A 12046-nucleotide genomic window follows, 5' to 3' on the forward strand; every position below is an offset into this window, starting at 1 on the left:
GTTCAAAAACGTGGATGGGCAGGTGATTGCGGCGATGTTGTGCGGAAGACCGTTCCAGTCCGAGGCTGAACGTGGGAAGAATGATGAGGCAAAAGTGGTGGTGTGCGCACGTGGATGGGCGACTTGAAGGGGATGACCAATGCGAAGTGAAATGCATGCAGGAGGACTGATGTAGGGTGGATGATGAAGTGAGCTGTAAAAGAACCTATGAAATAAGTACATAGTAGCGATACGACGCCGACAAGCCAGGGTTGTTAAGCCGGATTCTGTTTTTAACGATGATATACTGACATTATATGAATCGCATGAATGAATGAATCTTGTGGCACGGTTCTATACTGATTCTAGACAGTGTGTTAGATATTTTTGGTTAGGGCTCCAGATGGCAGAGGCATATTCCAGCTTAGAGCGTACGAGTGACTTGTATGCAAGCAATTTTAGGTTTGGTGGCGCTAGACGTAAATGACGTTTTAGGAAACCAAGGCTTCTGTTAGCAGATGATATCACTCTAGTGACATGCGCATTCCAGGTTAGATCGTTAGACAACGTTATGCCTAGGGATTTGTAAGACTGTGTTAATGCTATCGTGATGTGCGAGATTGTATAAGGGAACAGGAGAGGATTACATTTTCGATGAAATGACATGAGTTTGCATTTATCGAGGTTTAGTTCCATGGGCTATTGGTTACACCAGTCCTGGATGCAAGTTAAATCACTTTGGAGAGTTAGTTGATCCGAGGGGTTACTGATTGTGCGATATATAACACAGTAGTTCCACTTCACAGTACTTCCACCCATATGGAAGCCTGTTGTATTCATATATTTCAAAGGATGTCACAAAACCTTCAGTGAGCGGCACTTGCCAATACCCCTTACATAAATCGAGTCTTGAGAACCAAGTACACCCTCCTGTTTTGTTGATGATGTCGTCTACACGAGGCATCAGAAAGGGGAACAGCTCGGTTTGTCGATTCACGAGACAATAATCTGTGCAAAGGCAAAACGACCCATCTTCCTTTCTAACTATTGGGATTGGAGATGTGAAAGGTGGCATTGCGGGTCTGATGATCTTAGCGTCTAACATTTTCTGTAATTCTTGCTTTAGCCAGACCTTTTTTTTTCATGTGTTGTACTGTATTGCTTTCTTCTAACTGGTATTGTGTCGTGAAGTAAAAATAGCACTTCTATAGCGATTTCAGGTGAAGGATAGGCTTCAACACAGAGAAGTTCTGGGTATAACAATCATACATCTGTGGCATTGTGGAACCATCTAGGTGTTCCTTCTGTTGGTGATTTTGCTTCAATTGTTATCTCACATTCCATGAAATATCCACATGGAAACATTTCATATCTGGTCTAGACAGAATAGACATATATTCAACTTCCTCCATGACGAATGCCTCCAGCACCAACTTGTTCTTATTTAAGGGGCCCTGAAACAATTTTGACAATTTTGTACAAACATATTGAGTCATTAGGGATGGCCCTTCTGATCATTAATTGATGCAGCTAAGTGCTCTGCATAAAGCGTGTAATTTATTATAAGGTTATAAAAATGTATATCGCTACCAATCGCAGCACACCACTTGCCTGATTGTTTAGCTGTCCATAACCAAGTCACGCAAGGTGACCATATGATGCCAGTAGGGCGAGCTATCCAATTAGCTACCCAGGGAGCATCATCGACAATTTTTCCAACTTTATGGTGAACAAATGTTCGTAATAGTTGGAATGTTAGTTAATTTGTTTCTATAGAAAAGAAGGTAACAGAAAGAGAAGGTACAAGGAGAATTTATCACTACACTCAGGCACTTCCGGTGCACAGCAAGTGTCGTCTGCTTGTGTTACAACGTGCTCCATGTTGACGCGAGCTGCGCTGTCTGTGTTGGTCTCGATCTGTCTTTTCGTGAACACCATGGTTTGCCCTTGGGTTGTGGGCTGCAAATGTAGCAATCGGTGACATGTCAAGCTGCGGCACTGTGTCACTCTGAAAGTCAAACATGCAAGCAGAGTGGCTGCAGCGCAGGTTGTAGGTATTCGATCGGCACCCGCATCAACGCATTTGCGGCCATCATTTCTCGCCAGAGGATTACTATATACCACAATAGTGTTTTGCAAGTCCTGTATTCGGTTGGCGCTATCTTCTACAGCTCTTGAGGAAGCACAGGCTGCTGGCGGGGAGATTGGAGAGGCTTCGCACGCTGGCTCCAAGACAACCGGAAGTAGACAACACGATGTCCCATCATTACGCAGAGCCAGTGAAGGCGAAGCTTAGCCCTGATCACTCGGTGAACGAGTTGAAAAGAAAAAGCATGGCTATCGAGGAGGGCAACTTGTAATCGTCCGTAGCTCTCTTAATATGAGACGCTTCACACAAATTGTGGTGTGAATGTTTTACTGTAGCTGTACGCTACATGTCTACAAAGTTTGTCCAAACCATTTCAGGGACCCTTTAAATTCTACTCTTATACATGCCCAATTCTGCATACACCTTACTGTGCCATTGTAACTGTGTACCTTCACAGCATGGCCTGAGTGAATCGCACTATTCTCGACAAGGCACCGATTGATAAGGCTAACAGAAGCTCTGGTATCTAAGTATGTTAACATTTTGTCCGTTGACATTCACTGTGCCATGAAGTACGCTAGCCTTCGTCAAATATACAGCCTCATCTTCAATCATTAGGTGTGGCTGTGAATCCTCACTTACTCGTTTTTCCTGTATCACGTTTGACTTGTCCGGCACAGCAGCACTGCTTCTAAAGACCTGTCCTGGTGAAGGGCGGCGTTATGCAGGGAACTATCATTGACTGACTGGCATGATTCTTGAAAATGACATTGTGGTAATCTGTTGACAAAAACACCTTTCAGTGCATGCAGCACTTCATCAAGCATCATTGCTCATCCCTTGCCATGCCATGGAGTATAAAAGGTACCATAGAAGATTCTGATAGGGCAGGTTTGCAAATTTGAAAGTCTCCTCTTCTCAAAAAAGTAATCCAAGAGACTGCCAGAGTGGCATAGGAAGAATATTGTCCTGTCCCAACAGTCTACAGCATTACAGTAAAAGCTCGTTAATTCGAATTACGCGGGGATGCTACGAAAATTTCAATTATGCAAAACTCGAACTAATGAAAGAGAAAAAACATCGCCCCATTAAGGTGTGTATATAGTCCGACGTAGCATGAGTGCGCGTGCACGCTCGCTATGTCACGTTGGCGAGGACAATGTCTATTGGCGCAGCCAACATAACCGGACACGACCAATGCGGCCCGACATGCCTGACGTCGATATGACTGTTGCGCCATCCGCGCGTTGCACTGACTGCGCCGACTCACAATGCATGGCGCAGAGAAAAAAGGTGCTCACACTGCTTTGCCGATGGTCGCAGACAGCCATTCAAAGTCTTCAAAGCGGCATGCAGGTTGGGGATCGTTCTGCGCATGCTCCAAAGAGAGCAGCCGATGGCACGCACGTCGAAGTCTAGAGGGGACGACATTTCGGCTGGCACCGCGCAAGCGATGTGCGTGACTGGCCACAAGCGATGCGCGCTGAAAACATCGGGCTACAAACGCACCTTTACGCCCCAGAAACAAAAGCTGCGCTCTAAAATGCACTCGTGAAACGCACCACAACCTGCTGTGACATTGGTCTCCGTTGTACTTTCGTAGCTGCACCTGCTGCACACTGCTGAGTTCTGCTATATGTACTGGTGGCGGCCACACATGTATCTCAGCAATGCTGGGATACGTCGCTGAGATACGTGTAATAATACGTGTAAACTCCAAGATGTAACAGAAAGGTGTAAAAAACAAAAAAAACATGCAGCCCCGCGTCCCCGTTTTTATCTTTAAGGTCTTGAGAGAGGGAGAGAAGTGACCTGCAACAGAGGCATTGGCCATGGCTGGTCAGGCACGAATGCGTCTCTCTCCAGTCAGGCCTAAACAAAGGGCCACAGATGAAAAGAGCAAAGCAGCACGGCCCGTGCGGCGTCGCCAGCATCGCCGACGTGCTTTTGCACACTAGCAATCTCTCCGTCCATGATGGCGCCGAGTTCGAATTATCAGTGACGTGCAAATTTTGTGTGAATTAGCCGGATGCGTTACATAGTGCTTTCAATACATTGTTAGACGGACCACGGCGGCTACTTCGAATTATCTGAAATTTCGAATTAACGAGTTGTGAATTAAAAAGCTTTTACTGTACTTTCAAAAGCTGTCATATAAAGCACCCACCAGGAGCTCCATGGGTCCCTTATGTGGTCTCTGGTACTCAAGTCATGCCATTTACGTACATTTCCAGTCAAATATGTTCACATATTCAGCACTTTATCTTCATCGTCCTTAAATTCATTGTGTTGGCATGCGTACTCGTAAAAATGCATCCATGTCAAAGTGAAATCTGTTGCACCTTCAAAAATGCCTGGTAGCACGAGAGCTTCACACCTCCTAGGAATTGCAGTGATTTCTTGGCTGAAAAGACCCATGAGCTGCTGTTGCTGCTGTAACTGTGATGCTTGAAGCCGCAGTACTTCTGTCTTAGATGTCACTGGTGATTCCAGTGAAAGTTGATTTCCAGTAACTCCTTGGGTGGTAGGCCATAAAAATAGTCTATCAAAATCATCCAGCCTAATATCTGTTCTCGCACTGTGTCTGGAGAAAAGCTCTGCGGTGGTCAGCTTTGTCGTTGCCGTAACAAAGTCAAATATTTTTGCTGCCTTGGGATGGCTATGGAGACTCACCTGGCTGTCATATTGAAATTGGTAGCTCTCCAGGTGAGCCTGGCTGTTCCTCTCCACTGTTGTTAGCTCGATCCACATGGTCCTTCTCTGGCTGCGCCAAATGTAATGTTCTCACACATCACCAGATACTCAGCCAGATAATGCCATGATTTTATTCATTAATTTCATTCATTTACTCTCAAGGCCATACAGGCATTACAGAAAGGAGTGGCAATAGAAAAAAAACAATGGCTAATGAGGCAGCACATGGTCACAGATAGCCGACTTGAACGCATTCTGCTCGATCTCTTCTTTTTCGTCTTCTATCTCCGCTCAGACCCATCATAGTGCAACTCCTTACAACACTGTCTCTAGAGGAAGCTGCTGTCCGAGGAGTGTTGTTTGATAAGCTAGTCACTATCAGCTGTATATACATCTCTTCCCCATTATCAACTTCATAAAACTGAATTTCAAAACTACATTGATGATTAACTTCCGGAGGCAGACATGGTTGGCGGAGAATTAAATGTGCACAACACTTTGTGGGGAGACTCCTGTTGCAATGGAAGAGGGCGTTTAATAGGAAATTTCCTCTTTTCCTCTGATGCATGCTTACTCAATAAGGAGCTGACATACTATAGCGTTGCACACAAAATGTATTCCTCAATTGACTTGAGCGTAGTATCCAGCACACTCATGCCATACCTTGATTGGAACATTATTAACCCCTACAGAAGTGACCACTTCCCAATAGTCTTAAATCTTATAAAATAGGCTGAATGCTCCCCACATGTTTCCCGATGGAAGGTTGAATCAGTGAATTATAGAGTTTTCTATGCAGATTTCAAATATATTGTTACTTTTTGTGTAGCTATTATAGTTTTTGAGTTACGTGTTGCACAATGGAAAAAAAATATAGTCATCTTTGTGGGCACATTTTTATGCACTAAATTTTAACAAAGAGCATTGTGCTGTAGCTTCTTTAGCTCTTTGTAGATCAAGAAGTGCCGATATTTAGCCAAACAGCGTGTATAATTACTAGAACTATGCAAAAAGATTAGAGCATTTAAACAAATTTTTTTTTCTCAATTCCCTGAAATACAACCTTGTACTTTTGCAACTATTGCTGGGAGATATTGCAATTTTAAGTAGGTATGAGCACTGTACATATCTTCAAGAGCGTGCATGTATGCATTCGTTGAAGTGTCTTTTTTTCTTTCGTAGTTGCAGTAATTGTAGATGCTGTTTGAATAGATATCGGCACTTAGCAGTCTACAAAAAGCTAAATAAGCTACAGCAGAAAGCTTTTTACAAAAATCTATTACACAATAAAGTGCCCACAAAATCACTCTATTTTGCCCGTTGTGTAGCACATAACTCAATTACTATAGCGGCTACACAGAAACTAATAACATATTTGAAATCTGCTTGTAATGCTCTATAAATGGGTGGACTTTCATACCTTTGGTTCAAATATTTTAAAAATGTATTTTCGAGGAGTGTCTTCCCTATTAAATAAACCATGCTGTGGCTTACCTAACAGACAGGTTTTGTAATAGAGGCTGCCACAAGATGCATCCAACAAACTATTGGGTTAGCCAATAAACGTTGCATCCCATGGTGGGATGATAAATGTAGGAAAGCATGGAAAAAAAAAAACAAAGCAAAGCTTGGGCATTGCTTCACAACTTTCCAACTGCTGAAAATCTAATCAATTTCAAACAAGCAGTGTTGCAAGGCAGAAAACCACGTAGACGTGCTAAGAGAGATAGTGGGAAGGAGTATTTTTGTAGCATAAATTCTTACATGGAAGAGAGAAAAGTGTGTAACAGAGTAAATAAATTAAAAGGCCATCACACACACTCTCTGCCCTTGGTAAATACATAAGATGATAGCCTGGAAGATCAGACAGACTCAGACTTTCTGGGTGAGCATTTTAAATATATCTCTAGTGCATTACACTACACTGAACCCTTCCTGAAGTTCAAAGAATGCACAGAGTAACTGCCCCTCGAACGCAAATGTGCGTGAAACGAGGCATGAAATCGACCATTCATTCTCGCTGAACTTAAGGCATCTCTCAACTGTTGTAACTACTCCAAACCAGGTGGCGCTCATATCATGTACGAGATGGTTAGGTACCTATGCCCTGAAACTCTAAAACACTCTTAAGTCTTTTCAATCGCATGTGGGCAACTGGCTATATTCCATCCTCTTGGAAGGGAACTATTATCATCTCAATACCCAATCAAGGCAAGGACCCATCATTAGCAAGTAGTTACGGGCCAATAGCACTGTCCTTGTGAATTATTTGAAAAAATGGTAAACCAGCACTTTATCTGTGTTACGTGTTAATATGTGGGGTTGCATTCCGGTAAATTTCGTTTATGCGGGATTGTAGTACAGCAACATTTCATTATCGCAGGTTTGGACTGTATTCGCAACAAGATGAGGCATGTGTATGCTGCAGCCAAAATTCGAAGATAATTCAGCACATCCTAGTAGAATGGATGGAAGCATGAGCTAGTCAACAGTCTACATGAGCAAGATACGTTTAGAGTATTGGTGGAAAAAAAAAAGGAAGAGATTGATACGACCAGATTCGTTGCAAGCGTAGATAGCGGTACAAGGTAGATGGAGAAGTCTTGAGGAAGAGAAAAAAAATTATTAAGGAGATTTATACAAAAATGCTAGAATGAAAAGCATGTATAGCATACCTGAGTAACTCAAGAAGCCTAGGTGACCATCTGTCACCGCCCAGTTTCAAAAGAGATGTCAATAAATCATCATCATCATCATCTTTATTGCAAAAGTGAATTCCCTGCATACTCTCGTTCCATGCACAATGTTTTATTCTGTTTATGTCGACAGTGTGCAGGTAGGTTTTAAATTGTGCAATATTGTCATCTGCGAACGACAAGTGCAGCTTGGAATAAACATGGGTTTAAAATAAACGCCCAGAAAAGTACTTGTGCTAAGTATTGCGGTTAAGAGAGATGAACTCTTTGAGCAACGAAGATAAATTCCTAGGAATCATTTTAGACTTAAAGCTTACATTTATTCCCCATATTAAATACCTGAAGACGAACGTCCCAGAACAATTAACCTCTTAAAGCTTCTGTCATGCACAACATGGGGTAGCGATCTGAAATGCCTCCTGCACTTGTACAAGAGCCTTGTCTGTTCTTGCCTTGACTATGGTGCTATAATCTATCATTCTGCAACACCAAGTGCACTAAAAATCCTAGACCCTGTTCACCATTTAGGTATCCACCTCACAACTGGTGCTTTCAGGACAAACCCTGTAGAAAGTCTCTATGTAGAATGAAATGAGTGGTCACTCCCTCTACAGTGGTCATAATCCGGCTTCATGTATTATCTAAACGTACATTCGAATCCTGAACACCCTAGTTACGAAACTAAACAATGTGTCTTGTGCCTTACTTTTTGACAATCGGCCCACAGCAAGAGAGCCCTTCTCACTGCATGTGAGGAAGCTCAGTGAAGAAATGTGTGTCCCACTTCTAGAACATTGTGTAATGCCTTCAGTAAAGGTGCTACTGCCATGGCAGTGGTAGCTGGAAGAATGTGACGCATCGTTTATCAAGGTCATAAAGCACACCCCAAAGACATGCATTTGAATGCACTTCCTTGTACTTCAGACGAAATACCCATGCCCAGAGTATTACACGGACGCATCAAGGTCACAGGCCAGCGAGTTTTTTTGCAGCACTCGGACCATCCTTTTCTGAATCCAACGTGCTGCACCTGGAAACAAGTATCTGTACAGCTGAAGCATATGCAATACTGTCGGCTGTGAAGCATATCAGGAACACAAATATACAAAAAGCCATTATATTCACAGACTCTCCAAGTGTTGTGACAACTTTAAAGTTGGTTTGTAAAAGTAAAGATTCTGTACTAAATTTTTTTTATTCACTTCTGTGTACAGTATACATGTCTAGCCAGCATGTCACAATATGCAGGGTTTTTGGGCATAGAGGCATCGAGGGCAATATGCTGGCAGATAAAACCGTTATATCAGTAGCAACAAAAGCCAGCAACTCTGTAGCTCTCCCTGCCATAGACTTGAAACCTTTCTTATAGAAAAAGCTGAGAGGCAACTGGATGGGTTCATTGGATGCTGAAACATCTAGTAAGCTGCATGTTATTAAGCCGCAGTTAGGGGATTGATCACCCATAACAAAAACGTGGCAAACCAAGATCATCATGTGTTGACTAAGAATTGGGCACACATATAGCAGACACTCATAACTGTTGACTGGCAGTGACCCACCTATCTATGGTAAATGTGGCGAGACGTTGACTGTCCTGCACATATTGCTGGAATGTTTTAAATAGAAGCTCAAAGAAAAAAACACTTTCATTCACCATACTGTCAGCAAATTTCACTTCATCCAGCAATGTTCCTTGGCAACGACTCACTTTTTGATAGCAAGTCAGTTTCAGCTTTTTTAAATGTTTGTTTACTACATGTTACACACACAAGTGATCTGTAGGACAGCCTCTTATCGGAGGCTGCTGCTGCAATTGTAGCATTTAGAGAATGTGCTTCCCTGCCCTTACGTACAAGGGCTTGGGTGAGGCATGAGTGCTACCTGAATATTCTTACAACATCACTTTGCAGCATGTATTATGTTCATGGCTCACCTCACATGTCAGTTTTAATACATGTACAGTATATTTTACACATTTAATAGTGCATATTTTAGGCCACTATACAGCCAATTTACATCTATAACATTTGTCATTGAATGCACCATTGTACACCTCATACTGTTTCCTGGCGCTCATTCACCAATATTGGCCCTTGTGCCATCAAACACCATACATCATCTTTATCAGACTAAGGCACCATGTGTGTATCAGTAGGGGAGTACGACAGCGAGGAAGAGCAGCTGAAATGGAATTCTGTACTGAAATTGCTGATGTTCATAGTTCAGCTGTTATGCAGATGCTTTTAGTGAGCCCTCACATTAAGAGAGTTTGTAACGAAGTAGGTGATCATTAACCCGTTTTTACCACCGCAATGTCGTTAAAGGTACTAGAAGAAGGGATTGTGTGTGTGTGTGTGTGTGTGCGTGTGTGTGTGTGTGTGTGCGCGTGCGCGCATGCGTGCGTTTGCGTGTGTGTGTGTGTGTGAGAGAGAGAGAGAGAGGTTTCTTTCATGTAGCCACTGATTCCTTTTACTGCATAAACATGTTGCATAACACTTTAGGGCAATGTCTTATGAGGAAAATGTGGTACCTGTGTGAAAATGCTTGGAGTACAAAAAGATTTATTACTTTCATTCACTGTGTTCATTGTAGAGCTCTGGAATCTTGGGCTCATTCAGAAAAAAATTCTGACTTTGCCTTCATGATGCTATATGTCATGCTGGCAGAGAGATGGTAAAAGCTGGTGATGAGCAACAGCAACAGCACAGGAGATGGGAAGCTAGCTAGTACGTAATTTACAAGCTGTACATTTCGCAAGTAGACATATGTGCTTTACTGCTTTACCTTCATTCACTGTGTTCATTCTAGAACTCCGAAATCTTGGAATCATTACATTAAAAAATTCTGGCTTTGCCTTCATGATGCCATGCTTTGTGCTGGCAGAGAGAGTTTAAAATCTGGTGATGAGCAGCAGTCACTCTACAAGATAGAGGAGGCTAGCTAGTATGTAATTTACAAGCCCTACACTTCCCAGGTAGACATATGTGCTTCATTGCTTTACGTTAGGTCGCTGTGTTTATTGTAGAACTCGGGTATATTGGGATCATTACATTAAAGAATTCTGGCTTTGCCATCATGATGACATATGCCGTGTTTGCAGAGAGAGGGTGATGAGCAACAGTAACAGCACAAAAGACAGGAGACTAGCTAGTACATAATTTACAAGCTGAACACTTGCCAGGTAAGCCATACGTGCTTCACGGCCTTTTTCTTTCGTGCACAGCTTGCAACCAGAGAAAGACCCACTGGTGGTATCGGAATACACATTGCTGACTGCTTGTTTGATTTTTCTCATTTATTTATTTTATTTACATTACATCACAGGGGCTTCCGAAGAAGCATAGAGTGAGGGGGGCACAGAGCTATAAACAGTTATGTCAGCAGACAACTACTAAAACAAAGCACTGGAGTGTCATCAATGTACTATACAGACCTATTCAGTATGTGATACAAGAGAATGTGGAATCCTTATGCAATATTAAAATGTCTGCCCAGTTCACAAAAGTGGTTATGGTCAGTGATCGTGATGATGGCTTCGGGAAGATCACTCCAAAGTGCAATGGCACGTGGTAGTGCAGCTGAATTAAAAGCTTGAGTCCTTCCAACAATGCATTTGATGCTCAGGTTATTATGTAGATGTCGGGATGTGTGCGTGGGAGGGTGAATTGGTAAGTGATGAGACGGTAGGATATGAACGTATTTATGCACTAGACATAAAAGTGAAACAAAGTGACGGGTATCCAACGGCTAGAGGTCAAGTTCTTGTTTAAGGTTAGTAACACTGAAATGGTGGTTGTAGTTAGATGATATAAAGTGAGTGACCCTATTTTGGATCGACTCTATCTTGTTAACGAGGTACTTCTGATGAGGTGACCAGACTGCTGAGGCGAAATCTAGCTGCAATTGAATGAAAGTTATATAGGCTAATTTACATACATTTGAGTTAGAATGACGTAAATTACAACACAACTAGCCAAGTGTTTTAGATGCCTTAGCACAAATGGTAGTTATGTGCTCCTTCCAGGAGAGAGTAGGAGTTCGATTCCTACGTAGGTGTATGAAGAAGCATGAGGTAACACTATATTATTTATAGAATAAGGGAAGCTAGATGTAGAGTGTTTACGACTGAACGAAACTACCTTGCTTTTAGTTGAGTAAAGGGCCATTAGCCATTTCTTGCACCAGGAGTTAATAGTGTTAAGATGGTTTTGAAGGTTAAGATGGTCATTAGCATTTTTAATAACCCAGCAGACAATGCAGTCATTGGCAAAGAGCCTTATACTGGAAGTTATGTTAGTGCTAATGTCATTAATGCAAATTAAAAATAGTAAGGGACCCATGACGCTACCCTGTGGTACACCAGATATTAAGTCACAGAGGGAAGAAGAAAAGTTACTTGCAACTGTGAATTAAAGGCGACAAGATAAAAAGTTTCTAATCCATGACATAGTTAAACTCAATTCTAAGAGCTGATAATTTTTCAATAAGACAGCAATGTGCTACACAGTCAAATGCATTAGAGTAGTCTAGAAATCGTATCTTACATATCTTGTCCAATATGTAACCGTACTGACTCGAAGCAACGGTG

General features: G+C 42.2%; 1 protein-coding gene across 3 annotated transcripts in view; it reads left to right on the top strand.

Annotated features, from left to right (window-relative positions):
- The window catches only part of sp3 (phosphatidylinositide phosphatase spermathreecae), a 270294-nt gene that overhangs the window by 188631 nt on the left and 69617 nt on the right, over positions 1–12046 (top strand). The gene's annotated exons all lie outside the window — the stretch shown is intronic.

Source organism: Dermacentor andersoni, chromosome 1, assembly GCF_023375885.2.
Source record: "Dermacentor andersoni chromosome 1, qqDerAnde1_hic_scaffold, whole genome shotgun sequence".
Taxonomy (NCBI): Eukaryota; Metazoa; Arthropoda; class Arachnida; order Ixodida; family Ixodidae; genus Dermacentor; species Dermacentor andersoni.